We start from the raw sequence: 26,191 nt of genomic DNA, 5'->3' as shown, positions 1-26,191 counted from the left end.
ATGCCCCACCCCTCCGGCCTGGGCTCTGCGTGCCCTGCTGGCCAGCATGGCTCGGACTCTGGCTCCTGCATGGTGGGACTACAGGGTGCATGGCTGCTCAGCTCTCCCTGCTCCCAGCACCAGCCGCCAGCTTGGGCAAACGCCATGTGCCATGAAAGTATCACAGAGCAAAGAAGAACGTCAAGAAATGCAGCTATGTGAAGTTGATTTCCATGGAAACCTCACCATCCTCTGACAACAGTTGTGACAGCTTTGCTTCTGACAATTTTCCAAACACAAAACCTAAATTCAGGTCAGGTATCAGTGAAGAATGGCAAATGTTTTTTATGAGGACTCTGATAATGAATCTTTCTGCGGCTTTTCAGAAAGTGAAGTGCAAGATGTGTTAGACCATTGTGGACTTTTACAGAAACCAAGGCCAGATGTCACTAACAAACTGGCCAGTACTTTTCATGCCGACACTGATGATGAATCGTTTTCATGGTTTCTCAGAGAGTGAGATACAAGATGGAATGAGGCTGCAGGCAGACTGTGTGGGCTGTCGGACCCGCAGTCAGTGTAGAAGTTCCAGACCTCTCTGGGTGGCCATGAAGTTTCCAACTTGAAACACTAGGGGAGCAGCCAACAAGAGAGCAGTGCCCTCTGAACCCTCAGAGAATCCTGTGACCGATTGCACTTCTGATTCAGAAGATGAAAGTGGCATGAATTTTTTGGAGAAAAGGGCTTTAAATATAAAGCAAAACAAAGCAATGCTTGCAAAACTAATGTCAGAATTTGAAAGCTTCCTTGGCTCCTTCCCTGGAAGGCATTCCTTGTCAGCCTCCAGTTCACATCCAAAGACACCCTGAAGGCACACATTCCCAGGTGTCACCTGCAGGAGAAACCCTGAGCAGAGAGCTCGTCCTCCCTTCAGGTCAAGGTCTCAGGTCCTTGGGTTGCACAGTGCCCTGCCCACAGAGGAGGAGGAGGAGGAGGAAGAGGAGGATAAGTACATGTTGGTGAGAAAGAGGAAACTCATGGCCGGCTACATGAACGAAGATGACATTCCCTGAAGTTGTCACCCTGGATCCATGACACTTCCCCATATAATTCTCCTGGTGGACAAAATCACGGAGGGAGAATTGGACAACATCTGCAACAACTCTCGAGAGAAGATCTATAACTGTTCATTGGGATTGACTTATCATCAGTGCTGCCAGAAAACTATTGATACCAAGACAAACTACAGAAACCCAGAGTGCTGGGGCTTTCAAAGCCAGTTCTGTGGGCCCTGCCTTCAAACTGTTACAGTGAAGAAGGCAGGGAGGCTCTGCTAGACCCACACTGGCACTGCCCTCTCTGTAGTGGGATCTGCAACTTCAGCTTCTGTTGGCAGAGAGACAGGCGGTATGTGAGTGGGGTGCTTGTGTACTTAGCCAAGTACCACGGCTTCGGGAACATGCATGCTTACTTGAAAAGTCTAAAACAGGAGTTTGAAATGCAAGTATAATAATTGGAAGATCCACTACCTGCCTTCCACTTCACAAATCTTCCTTGTTTTAAAGTTTTAAATTTTGTCATGTGATTGAAACCTGAGTTAAGATTTCTGATGATCGTCTGTCTTATAGGCAAATCAAGTTAATCTCATTAGACATGCCTGCATGTCTGGACATCATGGAGGTGTAGTGCCAACTGTACTCTGCCCTCCTGCAGTTTCTCCTTTGCTTTCCCCCCCACCCCTCATCCGATGCCATCCCCCTCTTATTTCCAGTGGTTCTCTTCCATCTTTTAGTTTCGGAATCCTTTTTAAATGACCATTTTATGAAAGCATGTTTGATTTAATTGGTGTTGAAATAGCCCTGGAATCCACCCATAAAACCAAGCACTTAGAAACGCAGTAGTAGTGTTAATAACTACATCCCTCAGTTTCCAGAGACTAACCCTCTAACTTGCTTACATGAAAACACTGGATCTGATTTAGTGTTCATTGACATTTTTAACAGAATCAAGGCACAAAAGTCTTAAAACCATGTGGAAAAATTAGGTGATTGTTGGCAAGTGGAGTATATGACTGTGGAGGCCTCTCAGGAGAATATTCCATATATTGTGCTTATTATTCAAGTTGTCACAGGTGAAGCTTAGTTGCTGCTGATTTCTTCCACCAAGTGCATCTGGCCCACACGGTCACAACCCAAAGGTTCACGGACAGTGCCATGCTTGAAATCATTGTAGAAAAGCCATTCTGGGGAATTGGGAAGGGGAGGCTTCAGGAGTAGGTCGATTTGAATTCATGGAATAAAACTTCAGAATAATTGTAGTTTGCCAAGTTTATTTCAGTTCATAATGTAAGGTATTTCAAATAAATTCTTGTTATGTTGCATGGAAAATTGATACTTATATTTGGCTAGAATTCTTTGCAGTTTTTACTTTCTTGAAGAAATTGTAAGCCAGGCACAGGGTTCACATTCAGGTATGAAGCCTTTTATAACACTGAGAAGTGCCTTTTTGGAGAAGGGTGACTTTCAACAGTTTGCTAACTTGACGTCTCTGCCAGTATAGTTTCTGGGCAGAGTCCATGTATTATCTCTCCTTCCCCCTGTTCTGGCATGAATCAAATTGTTCAATAGAGGTAGAATCTAAGTGTGTGTGTGTTCATTTTGTTTTGCATCTGCAGCCTGTAGCCCATGCAGTGTTTGGTGCATAATTGGACCTTGAATCAATAAATGTAAATAGAGTTTTTGATCTGTTATGCTGTTATACAAAGCTTTTTATTTTAATAATAAAACGTTCTGTTCTAAATAAACTAAAATTGGAAATGTAAAAGGAAAAGTTACAACTGACATCACAGAAATACAAAGGAGCATAAGAGACTACTATGAGCAACTATATGCCAATTAAATGGACTACCTGGAAGAAATGGACACATTCTTAGAAAGGTATAACCTTCTAAGACTGAACCAGGAAGAAATGGAAAATATGAAGAGACCAATCACAAGTAATGAAATTGAACTGTGATTAAAAACTGCCAACAAACAAAAATCCAGGACCAGATGGCTTCACAGGTGAATTCTATCATTTAGAGAAATGTTAACACCTATCTTTCTGAAACTCTTCCCAAAAATTGTAGAGGACTCTTTCTATGGGGCCACCATCACCCTGATACCAAAACCATACCACAAAAAAAGAAAATTACAGGCTAATATCACTGATGAACATAGACTCAAAAATCTTCAACAAAATACTAGCAATCCAAATCCAACAATACTTTAAAAGGATCATACACGAGTATAAGTGAGATTTATCCCAGGGATACAAGGATTTTTCAATATCCCCAAAAAATCACTGTGATACACCACATCAACAAACTGAAGAAAAAACCCATCTCAATAGATGCCAAAAAGCTTTAGACAAAATTCAATGTTCACTTATGACAAAAACTCTCCAGAAACTGGACATAGAGGGAACATACTTCAACATAGTAAAGACCATATATGACAAACCTACAGTTAACATCATACTCAATGGTGAAAATCTGAAAGCATTTCCTCTAAAATCAGGAACAAGACAAGGATGTCCACTCTCACCCCTTTTATTCAACATAGTTTTGGAAGTTCTAGCTGCAGCAATCAGAGAAGAAAAATAAATAAAAGGAATCCAAATTGGAAAAGAAGATGTAAAACTGTCACTGTTTGCAGATGGCATGATACTATACATAGAAAATCCTAAAGAATGCTAACAGAAAACTACTAGAGCTCATCAGTGAATTTGGTAAAGTAGCAGGATACAAAATTAACACACAGAAATCTGTTGCATTCCTATGTACCAACAATGAAATATCAGAAAGAGAAATTCGAGAAACAATCCCATTTTCCATCACATCCAAAAGAATAAAATAACTAAGAATAAACCTACATAAGGATACAAAAGATATATACTCCAAAAACTTTAAGACCCTGATGAAAGAAATTGAAGATGGCAAAAACAGATGGAAAGATACACCATGTTCTTGGATTGGAAGAATCAATATCATCAAAATGACAATCCAGGGCATGTACAGATTCAATGCAATTCCTATCAAATTACCAATGACATTTTTCACAGAATTAGGACAAAAAATCTTAAAATTTTATGGATACGCAAAAGACCCTGAATAGCCAAAGCAATCTTGAGAAAGAAAAATGGAACTGGTGGAATCAGGTTCCCTGACTTTATACTACAAAGATACAGTCATCAAAACAGTATGGTAGTAGCATAAAAACAGAAATATAGATCAATGAAACAGGATAGAAAGCCCAGAAATAGACCCATTTACCTATGGTCAATTATTCTATAACAAAGGATGCAAGACTATATGATAGAGGGAAGACAGTCTCGTCAATAAATGGTGCTGGGAAAACTGGACAGCTATATGTTAAAAAAATTAAATTAGAACGTTCTTTAACACCACATACAAAAATAAACTCAAAATGGATTAAAGACCTAAATGTAAGACCTGATACTATAAAACTCTTAGAGGAAAACATAAATCAAACTTTTTGACATAAATTGCAGAAGTAACATTTTCAAGCTGTCTCCTAAGGTAATGGAAAAATATAAATAAACAAATGGGACCTAATGAAATTCAAAAGCTTTTGCACAGCAAAGAAACCATAGACAAAACAAAAAAACAACCCACAGCATGGTTTGGAAATGATGTGACTGACAATGGATTAGTCTCTAAAATCAACAAACAGCTCATGCAGCTAAATATCAAGAAAGCAACCCAATAAAAAATAGGCAAAAGACCTAAATAGACATTTCTCCAAAGAAAACATGCAGATGGCCACAAGGCACATGAAAAGATGCTCAACATCACTAATTATTAGAGAAATGTACATCAAAACTACAATGAGATATCACCTCACACCAATCAGGATGGCCATCATCAAAAAATCTATAAACAATAATCCTGGAGAGGACGTGGACAAAAGGGAAACCTCCTGGGGGCAGAGTCAAGATGGCAGTCTAGGAGGACATGGAATATGCGTCTCCACACAACAAGGGCACCTGCTAGGCACTGGTGGGGGACCATGGACACCTAAGGGGATGGGAGGAACCCCTAGCAACTGGGCAGGATGTGGGGGGGAATGAGGGGGGAGGAGAAGTGGAGGTGGGACTGGACCGGTGCCCCTGAGAGGCAGCTAGGGGAAGGGAAGTGATCCCATGCCCTGAGGGGGAAAGGAGAGACCATTGGGAAGGCAGAGGATCAAAAGTGAGCATGGCCAACGTTATCCCTGCCCACTTGGGCCCCCAGGAACCTGCTGAGATCCCAGGCCTGATCCTCTGCCCACCAAGGCCCCCTCCAGTTGCGTGCATCCTGAGGTAGTGGGAGAGAGAGAAAGCACAGCAAAAGTAAAGGCCAGACCTACAGGACCTGCACCCCTGAGGGGCAGCTGCAGGTGGGGCGGAGTTCCTACAGCTGGCAGGATCCGGCCATTGTTAGGTGTACAGTGGTAACAGGGGCAGGGGAGACCTTCGGGAAGGGGGTGGAGGAATGGAAGAGAGCACAGCTAGCCCTTTCCCTGCCCACTTGGGCACTGGGGAACCTGTTGGGTTCCCAGGACTAATCCTCTTCTCTTGGAGCTTCCTTCCTGCCTTGCAAAGCCCAAGCCCTGCCCCCACAACCCCACCAAGGGCCCTACCACTACATGCAGCACTCAGAGACACCCTCTGAGACCACCTTCAATCACACTGAGCCTAATCCCCACCCACACACCCTCACCCAGGGCCTTACCTCCAAAACTCTGGAACTGCATTTCCGGAGCCCCCTCTGAGTGTGCTACCTCTCTCCTTCTGCAGAGTCATAGCCTAGGCCCCACCCCACACTTGAACGTCACCCCACCTAGGCCCCACCCCAAGGCCATTTCTGGCTGCATGGGTCCTGAGCCCAGGCCCCGCCCCACCCTAAATACCACCCCTGCCTAAGTTCCACCCACCTCCTAAGCTCTGCCCCCCCATAGCCAAGGCCTTCTCTGGCCTTTTCTTTTTTTTTCTTTTCTTTTCTTTTTCTTCCTTTAGCTTGGGGTTCTGTAATATGTTGTTGTTGTTGTTGATTCATTTATATTTTTATTTTTTCTAATAAATCTTTTCTTTTTCTAATTTTATTTTATTCTTTTTTTTTTATAAATTTATTTATTTATTTATTTATTTTTGGCTGTGTTGGGTCTTCGTTTCTGTGCGAGAGCTTTCTCTAGTTGCGGCAAGCTGGGGCCACTCTTCATCGCGGTGCATGGGCCTCTCACTATCGCGGCCTCTCTTGTTGTGGAGCACAGGCTCCAGACGCGCAGGCTCAGTAGTTGTGGCTCACGGGCCTAGTTGCTCCGCAGCATGTGGGATCTTCCCAAACCACGGCTCGAACCCGTGTGCCCTGCATTGGCAGGCAGATTCTCAACCACTGCGCCACCAGGGAAGCCCTATTTTATTCTTTATACTTCATTATTGTTCTGTTCCTTTTGACTTGTTCCCTTTTTTTCTTTTCTTCTTTCCTTTCTCTGTTGTGGTTTTGTTTTATCTTGTTGCAGTTGTTATATTTTTATTTTTCCAAATATGTTTTCTTATCTTTCTAATTTTATTTTATTTTTTATTCTTTGTTATTGTACTGCTCCTTTTGTTTTTTCTTTTTTTTTTGCCACACTGTGTGGCTTGTGGGATCTTCGTTCCCAGGCCAGGGTTTGGGCCTGAGCTCCTGTGGTGGGAACACTGAGTCCAAACTGCTGGACTAACAGAGAAACTCAGATCCCAGGGAATATTAATTGGAGTGAGGCCTCCCAGATGTCCTCGTCTTGGCACCAAGACCCGGCTCTACACAACTGCCTGCAAACTTCAGTGCTGGACGTCTCAGGCCAAACAACCAGTAAGACAGGAATATGGCTCCACACATCAAAAAAATAAAATGAAACGACAAAAAATATGTTACAGATGAAGGAGCAATGTAAAAACCTATAAGACCAAATAAATGAAGATGAAAAAGGCAACCTACCTGAAAAAGAATTCAGAGTAATGATAGTAAAGATGATCCCAAACCTCTGAAAAAGAATACAGAAAATACAAGAAATGTTGAACAAGGACCTAGAAGAACTAAACAGCAAACAAACAGTGATGAACAACACAATAACTGAAATTAGAGGGGTGGGATAGGGAGGGTGAGAGGGAGATGAAAGAGGGAGGAGATATGGAGATATATGTATATGTATAGCTGATTCACTTTGTTATACAGCAGAAACTAACAAAACACAGCATTGTAAAGCAATTATACTCCAATCAAGATGTTAAAAAATACTCTAGAAGGAATCAATAGCAGAATATCTGAGGCAGAAGAACAGATAAGTGAGCTGGAAGATAAAATGGTGGAAATAACTGCCACGAAGCCGAATAAAGAAAAAAGAATGAAAAGAATTGAAGACAGTCTCAGACACTTCTGGGACAACATTAAATGAACCAACATTCGAATTACAGGGGTCCCAGAAGAAGAAGAGAAAGAGAAAGGGTCTGAGAAAATATTTGAAGAGATTATTGTTGAAAATTTCCCTAACATGGGAAAGGAAATAGCCACTCAAGTCCTGGAAGGTCAGAGAGTCCCATACAGGATAAAACCTAGGAGAAACACACAAAGACACATATCAAACTGTCAAAAATTAAATTCAAGGAAAAAATATTAACAGCAGCAAGGGGAAAGCAAAAAATAACATACAAGGGAATCCCCATAAGGTTATCAGCTGATTTCCCAGCAGAAAATCTATAGGCCAGAAGAGAGTGGCAGGATATATTTGAAGTGATGAAAGGGAAGAGCCTACAAACAAGATTACCCAGCAAGGATCTCATTCAGATTCGATGGAGTAATCAAATCTTTGCAGACAGGCAAAAGACATGAGAATTCAACACCACAAAACCAGATTTACAACAAATGCTAAAGGAACTTCTCTAAGTGGGAAAGAAAAGAAAACAAAAGACCCACAAAAACAAACCCAAATCAATTAAGAAAATGGTAATAGGAACATACATATTGATAATCACCTTGAATGTAAATGGATTAAATGCTCCAACCAAAAGAAACAGACTGGCTGAATAGAGTCAAAAACAAAACCCTTATATATGCTATGTACAGGAAACCCACTTCAGACCTAGGGACACATACAGACTGAAAGTGAGGGAATGGAAAAAGATATTCCATGCAAATGGAAATCACAAGAAAGCTGGAGTAGCAATTCTCATATCAGACAAAGTAGACTTTAAAATAAAAACTATTAGAAGAGACAAAGAAAGACACTACATAGTGATCAAGGGATCAATCCAAGAAGAAGATATAAAAACTGTAAATAGTTATGCACCCAACATAGGAGCAACTCAGTACATAAGGCAATGCTAACAGCCATAAAAGGAGAAATCAACTGTAACAGAATAACAGTGGGAGACTTTAACACCCCACTTACACCAACAGACAGATCATCCAGACAGAAATTAAAATAGGAAACAGAAGCTTTAAATAACACAAGAGACCAGGTAGACTTAATTGATATTTTTAGGACATTCCAGCTGAAAGTGGAAAAACACACTTTCTTCTCAAGTGCACATGAAAGGTTCTCTAGCATAGATCATATCTTGGGTCAAAAATCAAGCCTTGGAAAATTTAAGAAAAATGAAGTTTTATCAAGCATCTTTTCCGACCACAACACTATGAGATTAGAAATCAGTTACAGGAAAAAAAAACTGTAAAAAACACAAATACATGGAGGTTAAACAGTGTGCTGCTAAATAACCAAGAGCTCACTGAAGAAATCAAAGAAGAAATTTAAAAATACCTAGAAAAAATTGACAACGAAAACAAGACAATCCAAAACCTATGGGATGCAGCAAAAGCAGTTCTAAGAGGGAAGTTTATACCAATTCAAGCTCCCTCAAGAAACAAGAAAAAACTCAAATAAACAATCTAATCTTACACCTAAAGCAACTAGAAAAAGAACAAAGAAAACCCAAAGTTAGTAGAAGGAAAGAAATCATAAAGATCAGATCAGAAACAAATGAAAAAGAAATGAAGGAAACAATAGCAAAGATCAATAAAACTAAAAGTTGGTTGTTTGAGAAGATAAACAAAATTGATAAAACATTAGACAGATTCATCAAGAAAAAAAGGGAGAGGACTCAAATCATTAAAATTAGAAATGAAAAAGGAGAAGTTACAACTGACACTGCAGAAATACAAAGGGTCATGAGAGAGTACTACAAGCAACTATATGCCAATAAAATGGACAGCCTGGAAGAAATGGACAAATTCTTGGAAAGGTACAACTATCCAAGATTGAACCAGGAAGAATTAGAAAATTTAAAAAGGCCAATCACAGGTAATGAAATTGAAACTGTAATTAAAAATCTTCCAACAAAAAAAAAAGTCTAGGACCAGATGGCTTCACAGGTGAATTCTATCAAGCATTTAGAGAGGAGTTAACACCTATCCTTTGCAAACTCTTCCAAAAATTTCAGAGGGACGACACTATCAAACTCGTTCTATGAAGCCACCATCACCCTGATACCAAAACCAGACAAAGGTATCACAAAAAAAGAAAATTACACACCAATATCACTGACAAACATATACCCAAAAATCCTCAACAAAATACTAGCAAACAAACCAACAACATATTAAAAAGATCACACACCATGTTCAAGTGGGATTAATCCCAGGGATGCAAGGATTTTTCAATATATGCAAAACAATCAATGTGATACACCATATTAACAAACTGAAGAATAACAACCATATGATCATCTTAAAAGATGCAGAAAAAGCTTTTGACAAAATTCAACACCAAATTCCAATGAAAACTTTGCAGAAAGTGGGCATAGAGGGAACCTACCTCAACATAATAAAAGCCATATATGACAAACCCACAGAAACATCATTCTCAATGGTGAAAAACTGAAAGCATTTCCTCTAAAATCAGGAAAAGACAAGAATGACCACTCTCACCACTGTTATTCAACATAGTATTGGAAGTACTAGCTCTGGCAATCAGAGAAGAAAAAGAAATGAAAGGAATACAAATTGGAAAAGAAGTTAAACTGTCACTGTTTGCAGATGACATGATACTCTACATACAGAATCCTAAAAATGTCACCAGAAGACTACTAGAATTTGGTAAGGTTGTAGGATAAAATATTAATGCACAGAAATCTCTTGCATTCCTATACACTAACAACGATGGCAACAAAAAGCATAAAATATCTAGGAATAACCCTACTTACAGAGGCAAAAGATCTGTGCTCAGAAAATTATAAAACACTGATGAAAGAAATCAAAGATGACATAAACAGATGGAGAGATATACCATGCTCCTGGATTGGAAGAATCAATGTTGTCAAAATGACTATATACTATACTACAGATTCAATGAAATCCCTATCAAATTACCAATGGCATTTTTGACAGAACTAGAACAAGAAATTTTACAATTTGTATGGAAACACGAAAGACCCTGAACAGCTGAAGCAATCGTGAGAAAGGACAACAGAGCTGGAGGAATCAGGCTCCCTGGCTTCAGACTATACTACAAAGCTTCAGTAATCAAGACAGTATGGTACTGGAACAAAAGCAGAAATATAGATCAATGGAACAAGATAGAAAGCCCAGAGATAAACCCATGCACCTATAGTCAATTTATCTTTGACAAACGAGGCAAGAATATATAATGGAGAAAAGACAGCCTCTTCAATAAGTGGTGCTGGGAAAACTGGACAGCTACATGTAAAAGAATGAAATTAGGACACTCCCTAACACCATACACAAAAATAAACTCAAAGTGGATTAAAGACCTAAATGTAAGGCCAGGGACTGTAAAACTCTTAGAGGAAAACATCGGCAGAACACTCTATGACATAAATCACAGCAAGATCCTTTTTGACCCACCTCCTAGAGTAATGGGAATGAAAACAAAAATAAACAAATGAGACCTAATGAAACTTAAAAGCTTTTGCACAGCAAAGGAAACCATAAACAAGATGAAATGACAACCCTCAGAATGCGAGAAAATATTTGCAAATGAAGCAACTGGCAAAGTATTAATCTCCAAAATATACAAGCAGCTCATTCAGTTCAATAGAAAAAGAACAACCAACACAATCCAAAAACGGGCAGAAGACCTAAATTTCTCCAAAGAAGATATGCATTTGTTCAACAAACACATGAAAAGATGATCAACATCTCTAATCATTAGAGAAATGCAAATCAAAACCACAATGAGGTATAACCTCACACAGTTCAGAATGGTCATCATCAAAAAATCTAGACACAATAAATGCTCGAGAGGGTGTGGAGAAAAGGGAACCCTACTGCACTGTTGGTGGGAATGTAAATTGATACAGCCACTATGGAGGACAGTATGGATGTTCTTTAAAAAACTAAAAATAGAACTACCATACAGCCCAGGAATCCCACTACTGGGCATATACCCTGAGAAAACCATAATTCAAAAAGATACATGTACCACAATGTTCTTGCAGCACTAATAATTGCCAGGACAAGGAAGCAACCTAAATGTCCTAAATGTCTTTATCCATTTATCAATGGATAAAGAAGATGTGGCACACATATACAATGGAATATTACTCAGCCATAAAAAGGAATGAAACTGAGTTATTTGTAGTGAGGTGGATGGACCTAGAGTCTGTCATACAGAGTTAAGTAAGTCAGAAAGAGAAAAACAAATACCATATGCTAACGCATATATATGGAATCTAAAAAAGTAGTAGTGATGAACCTAGTGGCAGGGCAGGAATAAAGATGCAGGCATAGAGAACGGATTTGAGGCCATGGTGGGGGGGAAGGGGAAGCTGGGACAAAGTGAGAGATTTGCATGGACATATATACACTATCAAATGTAAAATGGATGGCTAGTGGGAAGCTGCTGCATAGCTCAGGGAGATCAACTCGATGCTTTGTGATGACCTAGAGGTATGGGATAGGTAGGGGGGGAGGGAGGCTCAAGAGGGAGGGGACATGGGGATATATGTATACATATAGCTGATTCACTTTGTTGTACAGCAGAAACTAACCAACATTGTAAAGCAATTACACTCCAATAAAGATGTGAAAAAAAGAGAAGGGAACCTTCCTACATCAGTGGGAATGTAAATTGATATTGTCACTATGGAGAATGGTATGGAAGATCCTTAAAAAACTAAAAATAGAGCTACCATATGATCCAGTAATCCTACTCTTGGACATACATCCAGAGAAAACATGGTTTGAAGGGGTACATGCACCCCAATATTCATTACAGCACTGTTTACAATAGTCAAGACACAGAAGCAAACTAAATGTCCATCGACAGATGAATGGATAAAGAAGATGTGGTGCATATATACAATGTAATATTACTCAGCCATTAAAAAAGAATGAAATGATGCCATTTGCAGTGACATGGATGGAACTAGAGATTTTCATACTAAGTGAAGTAAGTCAGACAGAGAATATCATACAAATATCATATGATATCAGTTATATGCAGAATCTTAAAAAATGATAAAAATGAACTTATTTACAAAACAGAAACAGGTTCACAGAGTTAGAGAGTGACTTATGGTTACCAGTGGGGAAGGATAGGGGGAGGGACAGATTGGGAATTTGGGATAGACATGTACACACTACTATATTTAAAATAGATAACCAACAAGGACCTACTGTATAGCACAGGGAACTCTGCTCAAGATTCTGTAATAACCAAATGGGAAAAGAATTTGAAAAAGAATAGATACATGTATATGTATAACTGAATCACTTTGCTGTATACCTGAAACTAACACAACATTGTTAATCAACTATGGTCCAATATAAAATAAAAATTTTTAAAAATAAAGAATAATACACAGAGTACTAAATCAAAAAATAAAACAAACAAAAAAACCCACTGAAACTTAATATTTGCAATGTTCTCCCTACAGAGCATAAATGTGTAGAAATCAGTATTGTAAAGGAAATGCTGAACAGATTTTTGACTATTCCAACTAACAATTGATTTTTTTAACTCTTTTTCTTGTATGATTAATTATTTGTCCTGAGAAAAAAGTAATTTAGCACAAAGATGCATTTTAAATACACAGCAACAACATTATAAATCTTGATTCAAGCTGGGTTTGTAGAATATTCTGTCTGTAAAATAATCCTATTTTTACTGAAGCAAGCAGCATATCATAGCAATGTCACAAATCTGTATAAAATTGGATCTCAGAATGTGCATCCATTTTATTAGTTTAATGGGCTTCACATATATTTGGGGGGAAATTTGTTGTTTTAAGTTGTTACATTACCAAATAGGAAAAGTTTTGTTCAACTACATTGCCATGAAACACCTTTAGTTAGATGGAGAGAAAATACGCTTTATTCTAGGAATATAATCAGTTCTGCTATAATGTTCATTTAAAAATTGTAACTTTGTTCCAATGTGATTGATGTATCAGGAAACAAATTGAACATACACTAATTTCATGTTTGCTTATGCACATTATTTTCCAAAAGAAACACTAGATGAATACAGAAAATTGTACCTTGTTGAATAGAGTAGAAGCACACACACACACACACACACACACACACACACACACACACACACACACAGAGGCATGTTCTATTAGAGAAAGGTGAGAAAGTGGTATCAGGCAGACACAAATATTAATTACACAAATATTAATTAATGAGTCCTGTCCCAGCATCAGAGTCAACTCTCACCTTTTCTTTCGAGTCTCTGAATCCTTGTGACTCTCCTGGAAGGGATGAGAAGGATAGGCTCTCTTCCCCTAAGCACCTCAAATTGCAAATTTCCAAACAAGTAAACACATTATACATTAAAGAAAATGAGACATTCACATTGCCTTTTAGAACCTGCCTTAATAGAAGGCAGATCATCAAGTTCTACCACTGAGAATTTGGAGATTTAAAAAAAATCAAAATCTCTATTTTTTCATAACATTTTAAAGCCAATGGTTCAAATTATACTATGAAATGTAACAACTTTAGGGAGAGGGAGTTCACATATTATATAAACCTATCACATGGAAAGACTTTATAATCAGAATGTTTCATGAGTATGACACTAGAAAGGGGTAAATTAAATGATCTAATGTTTAATATAATCAAACAATGGTGGGCAGATAAATTCATCTCCTTAGAGGGTTCTTCTGAGACCAGACACATAATGTCTTTTGATCAAAGTATCATATTGGGAAGTTCTTATGTGGTAAGGAAACTGACAGTTTCACAGAAAATAAGTGGCTTTCCCAAGATGATCCATATAGTACTCAAGTCTTCAAACCTTATTAGACCCTGCTGTCTTATGATGTGGAGACTCCAGACCTTGTTTCACAGGGAAAGACTCACAAGAAACAATGTTACAACATTGGTAACCCTAAAAGAGCATCACTATGTAGGTGTTATGGGTTAAATTGATAACACTAAAATATCATCATTGTGTAGGTGTTATGGGTTGAATTGTGTTCCTCCAAAAAGGTAGGTTAAATTCCTATCTTCAGGGACCTGTAAATGTGACCTTATTTGGAAATAGGGTCTTTGTAGATGTAATCAAGTTAAGGTGAAGTCATTAGGGCAGGCCCTAATCTAATATGACTAAGTCTTTATGAGAAGAGAAAGCAGAAACATATAGGGAATAGTCAGCCATGTGATAATGGAGGCAGGGATTGGAGTGATGTATCTACAAGCAAAGGAACACCAAAGATTTCCAGCAAACACAGGAAGCTAGGAAGACACCATGAAGGAGTCCTGGGAAGGTTTTAGAGAGAGCATGGCCCTGTCAACACCTTCATTTCAGACTTTTAGCTACCAGAACTGTGAAACAATAAATTTCTGTTGTTTTAAGCTTCCCAAGTTGTGAGAGTTTGCTATGGCAGCCCTAGCAAACTAAAATAGCAGGTATTTTTGTGTTAGAGCAGACATTGGAACCTGGTACAAGAGGGCTGTGGCCAGACACTGTTGGTTACCTAGTCAAAGTTCATCCCTGTCCATCACTTTTCTTCCCTGTTTAGACAATCATAAACTTACTCAGATAATAAATATTCATTTACCCAATGTGTACCTAATAATTCATGGTGATTCCATCTCCTTTATCAGTGGTTTTTTTTTTCACATGGACACTGGTTACTATCCAATGAGTTGTCTGCTGTTGCATAAATCTACTGTGTGGCTTATGGGAAAGTTTTACTCTGTCTTAATAAGCAACACAAGAAGTATTTAGGGGGGGACCTTCAATATGGTGGAGGAGTAAGATGTGGAAATCATCTTGCTCCCCACAAATGCATCAGAAATACACCTACATGTGGAACAACTCCTACAGAACACCTACTGAATGCTGGCAGAAGACCTCAGACTTCCCAAAAGCTCTGTGGCTGACAGGGACTTGGTGCTCCGGCTGGGTGTCAGGCCTGTACCTCTGAGGTGGGAGAGCTGAATTCAGGACATTGGTCCACCAGAGACCTCCAGGCTCCACATAATACCAAACAGCAAAAGCTCTCCCAGAGATCTCCATCTCAATGCTAATATCGACCTCCACTCAATGAACAGCAAGCTACAGTGCTTGACAGCCTATGCCAAACAACTAGCAATACAGGAACACAAACCCACCCATTAGCAGAGAGGCTACCTAAAATCATAATAAGGTCACAGACACCCCAAAACACACTACCGGACATGGTCCTGCCCACCAGAAAGACAAAATCCAGCCTCATCCACCAGAACAAAGGCACCAGTTCCCTCCACCAGGAAACCTACACAACCCACTGAACCAACCTTAGCCACTGAGAGCAGATGCCAAAAACAACAAGAACTATGAACCTGCAGGCTGCAAAAAGGAGACCCCAAACACAGTAAGTAAAGCAAAATGAGAAGACAGAGAAACACAGAGAAGATGAAGGAGTAAGGTTATAACCCATCAGACCTAACAAATGAAGAAGAAATATGCACTCTACCTGAAAAAGAATTCAGAGTAATGATAGTAAAGATGATCAAAAATCTTGGAAATAGAATGGAGAAAATACAAGAAACGTTTAACAAAGACCTAGAAGAATTAAAGAGCAAACAAACAATGATGAACAACACAATAAATGAAATAAAAAATTCTCTAGAAGGAATCAACAGCAGAATAACTGAGGCAGAAGAACGGATAAGTGACCTGGAAGATAAAATAGTGGAAATAACTACTGCAGAGCAGAATAAAGAAAAAAGAATGAAAAGAATTGAGGACAGACTCAGAGACCTCTGGAACAACATTAAATGCACCAACATTAGAATTATAGGGGTCCTGAAAGAAGAAGAGAAAAAAAAAAGGACTGAGAAAATATTTGAAGAGTTAACAGTTGAAAACTTCCATAACATGGGAAAGAAAATAGTCAAGTCCAGGAAGCACAGAGAGTCCCATACAGGATAAATTGAAGGAGAAAAACATCAAAACACATATTAATCAAACTATCAAAAATTAAATATAAAGAAAAAATATTAAAAGCAGCAAGGGAAAAGGAACAAATAACATACAAGGGAATCCCCATAAGGTTAACAGCTGATCTTTCAGCAAAAACTCTGTAAGCCAGAAGGCAGTGGCAGGACATATTTAAAGTGATGAAAGGGAAAAACCTACAACCAAGATTACTCTACCCAGCAAGGATCTCATTCAGATTTGATGGAGAAATTAAAATCTTTACAGACAAGCAAAAGCTAAGGGAATTCAGCACCACCAAACCAGCTTAACAACAAATACTAAAGGAACTTCTCTAGACAGGAAACACAAGAGAAGGAAAGACCCAAAACAATTAAGAAAATGGTAATAGGAATATACATGTTGATAATTACCTTAAATGTAAATGGATTACATGCTCCAACCAAAAGACATAGACTGGCTGAATGGGTACTAAAACAAGACCTGTATAGACCCACTTCAGACCTAGGAACACATACAGACTGAAAGTGAGAATATGGAAAAAGATATTCCATGCAAATGGAAATCAGGAGAAAACTGGAATAGCAATTCTCATATCAGACAAAATAGATTTTAAAATAAAGAAGACAAGAGACAAAGCAGGACACTACATAATGATCAAGGGATCAATCCAAGAAGATATAACACTTGTAAATATTTATTCACCCAACATAGGAGCACCTCAATACATAAGGCAAATACTAACAGCCATAAAAGGGAAAATCAATAGTAACAAAATCATAGTAGGGGACTTTAACACCCCACTTTCACCATGGACAGATCATCCAAAATAAAAATAAATAAGGAAACACAAGTTTTAAATGATACATTAAACAAGATGGGCTTAATTGATATTTATAGGACAGTCCATCCAAAAAGAACAGAATACACTTTCTTATCAAGTCCTCATGGAACATTCTCCAGGATAGATCATATCTTGGGTCACAAGTCAAGCCTTGGCAAATTTAAGAAAATTGAAATTGTATAAAGTATCTTTTCCTACCACAATGCTATGAGACTAGATATCAATTACAGGAAAAAAATCTGTAAAAAATACAAACACATGCAAGCTAAACAACACACTACTAAATAACCGAGAAATCACTGAAGAAATCAAAGGGGAAGCCAAAAAACACCTAGAAAAAAATGACAACAAAAACACGATGACCCAAAACGTATGGGATGCAGCAAAATCAGTTCTAAGAGGGAAGTTTATAGAAATACAATCCTACCTCAAAAACAAGAAAAAGTTCAAATAAACAACCTAAGCTTACACCTAAAGCAATTAGAGAGAGAAGAACAAAAAATACCACAAAGTTAGCAGAAGGAAAGAAATCATAAAGCTCAGATCAGAAATAAATGAAAAAGAAATGAAGGAAATGATAGCAATGATCAATAAAACTAAAAGCTGGTTTTTGAGAAGATAAGCAAAATTGATAAACCATTAGCTAGACTCATCAAGAAACAAAGGGAGAAGACTCAAATCAATAGAATTAGAAAGGAAAAAGGAAAGTAACAACTGACACTGAAGAAATACAAAGGATCATGAGAGATTACTACAAGCAACTATATGTCAATAAAATGGACAGCATGGAAGAAATGGGCAAATTCTTAGAAAAGTCCAACCTTCTGTGACTGAACAACGAAGAAATAGAATATATAAACAGACCAATCACAAGCATGGAAATTGAGACTGTGATTAAAAATCTTCCAACAAACAAATGCCTAGGACCAGATGACTTCACAGGTGAATTCTACCAAAAATTTAGAGAAGAGCTAACACCTATCCTTCTCAAACTACCAAAATATAGCAGAGGGAGGAACACTTCCAAACTCATTTTACGAGGCCATCATCACCCTGATACCAAAACCAGACAATGATGTCACAAAGAAAGAAAACTACAGGCCAATATCACTGATGAACATACATGCAAAAATCCTCAACAAAATACTAGCAAAAAGAATCCAACAACACATTAAAAGGATCATACACCATGATCAAGTGAGGTTTATCCCAGGAATGCAAGGATTCTTCAATATACGCAAATGAATCCATGTGAAAAACCACATTAACAAATTGAAGGAGAAAAACCACATGATCATCTCAGTAGATGCAGAAAAAGCTTGCAACAATATTCAACACCAATTTCTGATGAAAAATTTCCAGAAAGCAGGCATAGAGGGAACTTACCTCAACATAATAAAGGCCATATATGACAAATCCACAGCCAACATTGCTCTCAATGGTGAAAAACTGAAAAGACTTCCTCTAAGATTAGGAACAAGACAACGTTGTCCACTCTCACCACTATTATTCAATATAGTTTTGGAAGTTTTAGCCACAGCAATCAGAAGAAAAAGAAGTAAAAGGAATCCAAATCAGAAAAGAAGAAGTAAAGCTGGCACTGTTTGCAGTTGACATGTTACTATACATAGAGAATGCTAAAGATTCTACCAGAAAACTACTAGAGCTAATCAATGAATTTGGTAAAGTAGCAGGATACAAAATTAATGCACAGAAATCTCTTGCATTCCTATACACTAATGATGAAAAATCTGAAAGAGAATTTAAGGAAACACTCCCATTTACCACTGCAACAAAAAGAATAAAATACCTAGGAATAAACCTACCTAAGGAGACAAAATACCTGTATGCAGAAAACTATAAGACACTGATGAAAGAAATTAAAGATGATACAAACAGAAGGAGAGATATACCATGTTCCTGGATTGGAAGAATCAACATTGTGAAAATGACTATATTACCCAAAGCAATCTACAGATTCAATATAATCCATCTCACAGTACCAATGGCATTTTTCACAGAACTAGAACAAAAAATTTCACAATTTGCATGGAAGCACAAAAGACCCTGAATAGCCCAAGCAATCTTGAGAAAGAAAAACGGAGCTGGAGGAATCAGGCTCCTGAGCTTCAGACTATACTACAAAGCTACAGTAATCAAGACAGTATGGTACTGGCACAAAAACAGAAATATAGATCAATGGATCAGTATAGAAAACCCAGAGATAAACCCACACACATATGGTCACCTTATCTTTGATAAAGGAGGCAAGAATATACAATGGAGAAAAGACAGCCTCTTCAATAAGTGGTAGTGGGAAAACTGGACAGCTACAAGTAAAAGAATGAAATTAGAACACTCCCTAACACCATACACAAAAATAAACTCAAAATGGATTAAAGTCCTAAATGTAAGACCAGACACTTTAAAACTCTTAGAGGAAAACATCGGCAGAATACTCTATGACATAAATCACAGCAAGATCCTTTTTGACCCACCTCCTGGAGAAATGGAAATGAAACAAAAATAAACAAATCAGACCTAATGAAACTTAAAAGCTTTTACTCAGCAAAGAAACCATAAATAAGATCAAAAGACAACCCTCAGAATGGGAGAAAATATTTGCAAATGAAGCAACTGACAAAGGATTCATATCCAAATTTTACAAGCAGCTCATGAAGCTCAGTATCAAAAAAAAAACAAAAAAACAACCCAATCAAATAATGGGCAGAAGGCGTAAATAGACATTTCTCCAAAGAAGGTGTACAGATTGCCAACAAACACATGTAAAGATGCTCAACATCACTAATCATTAGAGAAATGCACATCAAAACTACAATGAGGTATCACATTACACCAGTTAGAATGGTCATCATCAAAAAATCTACAAACAAAAAATGCTGGATAGGGTGTAGAGAAAAGGGAACACTCTTGCACTGTTGGTGGGAATGTAAATTGTTACAGCCACTATGGAGAACAGTATGGAGGTTCCTTAAAAATCTAAAATTAGAACTACCATATGACCCAGCAATCCCACTACTGGGCATATACCCTGAGAAAACCATAATTCAAAAAAGTCATGTACCACAATGTTCTTTGCAGCTCTATTTACAATAGCTAGGACATGGAGCAACCTAAGTGTCCATTGACAGATGAATAGATAAAGAAGATGTGGCACATATATACAATGGAATATTACTCAGTCATAAAAAGAAATGAAATTGAGTTATTTGTAGTGACGTGGATGGACCTAGAGACTGTCATACAGAGTGAAGTAAGTCAGAAAGAGAAAAACAAATACTGTATGCTGACACATATACATGGAATCTAAAAAAAAAAAAGCTTCTGAATAACCTAGGGCAGAACAGGAATAATGATGCAGACATAGAGAATGGACTTGAGGACACGGGGAGGAAGGGTAAGCTGGGATGACATGAGAGAGAGCCATGGACATATATACACTACCAAATGTAAAATAGATAGCTAGTGGGGAGAAGCCACTTAGCAGAGGGAGATCAGCTCGGTGCTTTGTGACCACCTAGAGGGGTAGGATAGGGAGAGAAATGCAAGAGGGAGGGGATATGGGGATATATGTATATGTATAGCTGATTCAGTTTGTTATAAAGCAGAAACTAACACACCATTGTAAAGCAGTTATACTACAATAAAGATGTTTAAAAAAAAAGAAGTTATTTACACGCTTTTTTTGCCTTTAGACATTTTAATGTGAGAACAGTATCTGCTCTCTATGCAGCTGCTTCATCCAGCTTATGTGGTTGTTTGTGTTGTTCAGCCAGGTTACAACTATGAAGGGACAGCCAAAAAGAATCACAGAGAATTGGATGCCTGACAGTATTAGCCACTGAATCCACCAAACCTGTAAATGTCTTATTCTGGGTTTTTGTTTTATACAACATAGAACATGCCTTTATTGTTTGTTTGGTTTTCTATTACTTGTTCCAGAAAGTATGCTAATTGATACCAATGTGAAGGCAACAGGAAATCCTAGATTTCCACATCCTCATTCTACTGCCCACAGGCACAGTACCTGGGAGTTGTCTCTCAGTCAAACTCTGAAGTCCCAGAAACTGGCTGTGTACTCTACTAGAGGATGCCAATTAGACTGTATAAATCAAAAGAGTGTTTCTGCATTTTGGATTATTCATTTTTTGCAAAATGTATTTGGCAAGGGTTTTACGTTATTTAGTAAAAGGAGCAGCATAGGAAATACAAATAATACATTTTGGTTTATAACAAGTGGGAACATGAAAGCACTTAAGTTTTTTCAACTATTTCTGTTCCTAAAACTGCCTTTGTAACCTATAATGATTTCTAACAATCATATTCTCTCTATTCTTCTGTCGATTGAAAATAAAATGCACAACCTAAAAGTTGAGAATTATGTTTGATTTGGCAGAAGTTCTGAGGACTTCAAGCCTGGGAGATAGGACTCTCAGATAGCTTTAAGGTACTGCTTCAAAGAGGTAAGGGAGGGGCCAGGATATATAGCAGTTTTTGCAGCAAAGACCAGGTAGTCAGAACTTTAAAAGATTACTGTTAATTAAAGAAAACCAGGTATCTCAAGTTAATGAATTTAGTGCTTTTCTTATGGGAATATGGAAGAATCTTCCCATATGATTCTTCCCTCCCTCCCAATGATTCCCAAGAATCATTGAAATCATTCCTTTGATATGCAGCTCAACTCTCTGGGGCCAGTATCCTGTTCTTTCCCTTCGTGAGTCCCCTCAGGGTGCACTATTGGGGATGGCTGCAGTGGCTGAGGGTTTGGCATGCAGCCTGTTGATCTCCATCTTGAGTTCCCTCAGGCTCAGGTTAGGGGGTGTGTAGTGGCTGATAGCTTGATGGCTGCAGCATCCTTTGTTTGCTGATATGGCTGGCAACACTTTTCATCCACACGTCAAATCCTTTTCTGATTCCCCACATCGTTCAAAACTAAAAATTTTAAGAATAACAAGTTTGGGAAAGATTAAAAATTCAGTTGACCTCACTATCCATCTGATATTTGAATTTCCCTTATAATATCCTCACTGCAAAACCTCAATGTTTTTTTATTATCCTCCTACTGATAGGGAACTCACTTCAATTTGGGGAAGCCTACTCTGTTTTCAGAGCATTTTGATGTATAAAAAGTTCTCTTTTCCTAGTAAAAATACTTCTCCTTGTATATCTTATAAGTGGCCTTCATTCTATCCACTGGCACCACAGAGAAGATTAATTCCTCCTCCATGTAAGAGCCCTTATTGTTTGAAGACAGCCACCTAAGGTCAGTCTCTTTCTTCCCAGTCCCTCAGTTCTCACCTACAGATAAAAAAATTCCATTCCTTCCAATTGTTCTCCATATAGAGGGTAGCTATGTAAAACCTGCAATTGCTAGAACAACAGGTGTTAATGGAACTGCCCTGAGCTAATCAGATTTATGGTGTATGGTTGTATTGTTACTGACCAGGATCCTTGGTCCTTTAATCAATAGAAATTGATAGGAAGCCAGATGAGGAATTCAGGCAAGGTTTTATTGGGACTCCTGATGCAGCAAGAGGGAATGAAAACAAAGAAAACAAGTAACAGGTTCCCTTACTTGCTCACCGAGGAAGGTGGGCTGGTTCTTTAATTGGGGTGAGGGTGGAGATGGATTGGTGGGTCAAGCCGGAGGCATAGCTTAGGTGGTCTGCCCACCCCCTTAGTGGTGCTGTGTGCAGGGATTACACGCAGTGCCCTGCTTTTGCTCCTGGCACTCAGAAGTGGTAGTTTGTTTTTGGTCTTTTTGTATTTTATTATTCATCATTGCCCAAGCTGCGCATGCCTGCAGTTATTTTTAATCCCTTACAGTTTCTATGTATTCTGTTGCTCCGGGGTACATTTATCCAGGTGCAAGCACTGAAGCAAAGGGTCCCAGGTCCCAGGTCCCAGCTTGTCTTAATATTATTCATAGAATACTGGACCCAGTTAATTTTTTTTGAATTCTTGTTACATTTCTCTGAACTCAAACCAGTTTAGAGCAAATTACATTACAAATAACTACCATCACACACACACACACACACACACACACACACACACACACACATACCCTCCAAGATGATTTTATCTGTGCAGTTGATAAGGGTCATCCCCTTTCTTTAGTCATTATAATTTATTAATGAATTGTAAGGTCTATTAAAACCTTTAGGTACTTACATTTTCTGCAACTAAGCCCATGTGATCTACTGACTATTTATATTGTACACACATTATTCCCATAACATATTATATTGACGGTTTGGGTCCATAGTTCCAAAAATTTATTACTTTTTTATCCCGGGTCAACCACCCAAACATTTACTATCTCACCCAGCTTCATTCTTTTCTTAAATTTGATATGCATCTACAGGGTGAGTGTGAGCCTCTGTTGTTTTTATCACTCAATTTAACTTGCACCTTTCCTCCAAATAGACAAAGTTAATCTTTGTAAATTTAAGACCCATATTTGACATTTACCTAGAATTGTTTTTAACAATCCAGGAAGGTTTGAATGATGTCAGTGAGATGTAAAGGCAGATGGTGGTGGGTGGGAGCATCTGCTCAGGTTATCATCTGACCATGTTGCAATCTGCTGAGCCATCCTCATGCTCATGTGGCCTTTGTCTTATTACACGCAGGTCCTGCCATGTTATTCTCTGTTCCCTTCCAAAAGTCCCCTTCCAATCCAGCTCTGTCTGTGACACACTGGACTCTCTGGGCACACAGCTCATGCTGCTGCTCTCTTAGAGCTCAAGGACTCTGTGGGGTGATTTTCTGACCATCTGCCTAAATGCTTTAGGTAGCCATAGCTACTCTACTGACATCCACTTAATCCAGGAGAAGGCACACAGTTCCCCACTGCCACATCCTCCTCCACTCATCCTGGTGGGGTATGAACTCAGGGCACAGGCACTATTTATCAAGAAACTGTTACTGGGTTGGCATGCATTGTGTCAAATAGTTTCAACCGAGGAGGTCAACGGAAGACCCGGACCAGCAAAGAACTGCAGACTACCACTTCAGGCTTAAGCGCAAAGCAAAGTTTATTAAATAGTTACACTCTCAGAGGGAGAGTGGGCTGTTTCTGTGATGTGAAACCAGTACTCCTGTACAGGCTTAAGGGTGTTTGTAAGGAGTGCTCTGTGAGGAGGTGGGGCGTGATCATGGGTGAGTGACAGGGAATCATTATTTGATTGACAGTCCCGAGCTATGTAACAAGTTCATTATTGTGCATGCCCTTACCCTTGATTCGCTAAGAAAAGGCCACCCGGGGCAGGGGGGCTAAACCACATGCAGATTTTATTATAGTGATGGTATAACGGGTTTGGGTTTACTATAGGTTATACGCCTGTCTAGCCTGGGCACGTGCAGCCCAGGGAAGTTCCCTCATGTTACCATGCTCCCTCTTTATCAGGACAAGTTGCCCACCACCCTTTGGTGCCCATAGTTTTGCTTATTCTGGATGGGGTCAGGGAGAGTCCTAAGATGGTTGGGGTGTAACTTGATGACTCCCTTATTTTCTTTTCACCACTTTCACCTCCTTGTTGCTAATGTCAGGGGAGGGTCTCCAGATGGTTGGGGTGTGACTTGATTATTCCCCTCTTGTCTTTCTGCCACTGTCATCTCCTCTGCTAATGTCTAACTACCTAACATTCCCCCCTCAAGAGTATGGGACACAATTCTTTAGGACATGGGTGATGACCACTCTAGCTGCTTCCTGCTGGTAAGGGGCAGAGTTTTGACTGGGTCCCTCCTCTTGCTATCTTTCAGCTAGGAGGTGGGCTGGAGTGATGACCATCAAGGGGTCCCATGTAGGTCTCAGTCAGGGTCAGGCTGAACAGGCTGGTAACCACCTCACAGAAACATTTGGAATCAAACAGCCTGTATGCATTCTGAAATGAGTCGAACAAGGTTTATGATACAAGGGCCTAACAACAACAAAAAAGGCTATCAGGGCTAATGGTCCAAACAAGGGCCCCAGCCATGTCCATATCTGGGTCACCATAGAGGAGAGGAGGGTAGGAAGCCAGCTAGGGTCCTGTCCTGTTCTCTCTTTCAGATCTTCTATTGGTTTGATGTTTTTTCTTTAAAACCAGAAGGTTTTCTTCGACCTGGCCAGAGGTATTATCATAGAAGCAGCAGGTTTCATTTAGCAGGGCACAGGCACCCCTGGCCTTAGCTGTTATAACACTGAGGGCCCTCCTATTTTGTAAAACCACCTTGGACAGAGAATCTAGAGCTGACTGTTGCTCTTCAATGGCTGCTACCATAGACTTTCAGGATTCCTGGACCATGATGGTAAGATTGAAAATGTTCCTAAGAGGGGTATACCTGCAAACCAAAAAAATTCCTCTAAAGAAACGGTGGATCACTTTGAGCTGATCAAGAATTGGGTTATCATAAGCATGTCCCCCCCCACCCCCCCAATCAGTGGTTCGTTTTTGTCTCTTTTAGACGGGTCTCAAGGCTTCTTTGAGGAATGACCTAAGGTTGGGAATGCCTCCTGAGGAAGCTAAGTCCTTTGTAGTCATAATGGTTTTATCTGGGACAGCAGCAATGATCATGCAGGTTCCCCTCCAAAATGTAGGAAGATCTAGATATACCCTGGTACCACGTAGAAATGAAAATCTGGTGTCCCTCAAGAACACCCACATTGGAGGTATCCCCACTGGGTGTTTTCCTCCAGAAGAAGGCTGGGGTCCCATGGCCAAAGATTATATTCAGAAAGCCAAAATCTGAAGAAATAATCATCTATACACAGGGGGGAGAATCCGGGTTCTGACTGATTATGAATGTGATGGGGGGATTGATATAACAAATTTCTGAATATTAACTGGATTATATTATATTTTTGAGGAAGATCTTGCAGGGAGGTTAGGTT

The 26,191-nt window shown here is 39.0% G+C and overlaps 1 pseudogene; it reads left to right on the top strand.

Moving 5' to 3' along the window:
- Positions 1-26,049, top strand: LOC132366215 (cell division cycle-associated protein 7-like; annotated as a pseudogene).
- The last annotated feature ends 142 nt before the right edge of the window (positions 26,050-26,191 follow it).

The sequence above is a fragment of the Balaenoptera ricei genome, chromosome 5 (genome assembly GCF_028023285.1).
Source record: "Balaenoptera ricei isolate mBalRic1 chromosome 5, mBalRic1.hap2, whole genome shotgun sequence".
NCBI classification, from domain to species: Eukaryota; Metazoa; Chordata; class Mammalia; order Artiodactyla; family Balaenopteridae; genus Balaenoptera; species Balaenoptera ricei.
The sequence above is the reverse complement of the archived record's forward strand: the minus strand, read 5'-3'. Positions and strand labels throughout refer to the sequence as shown.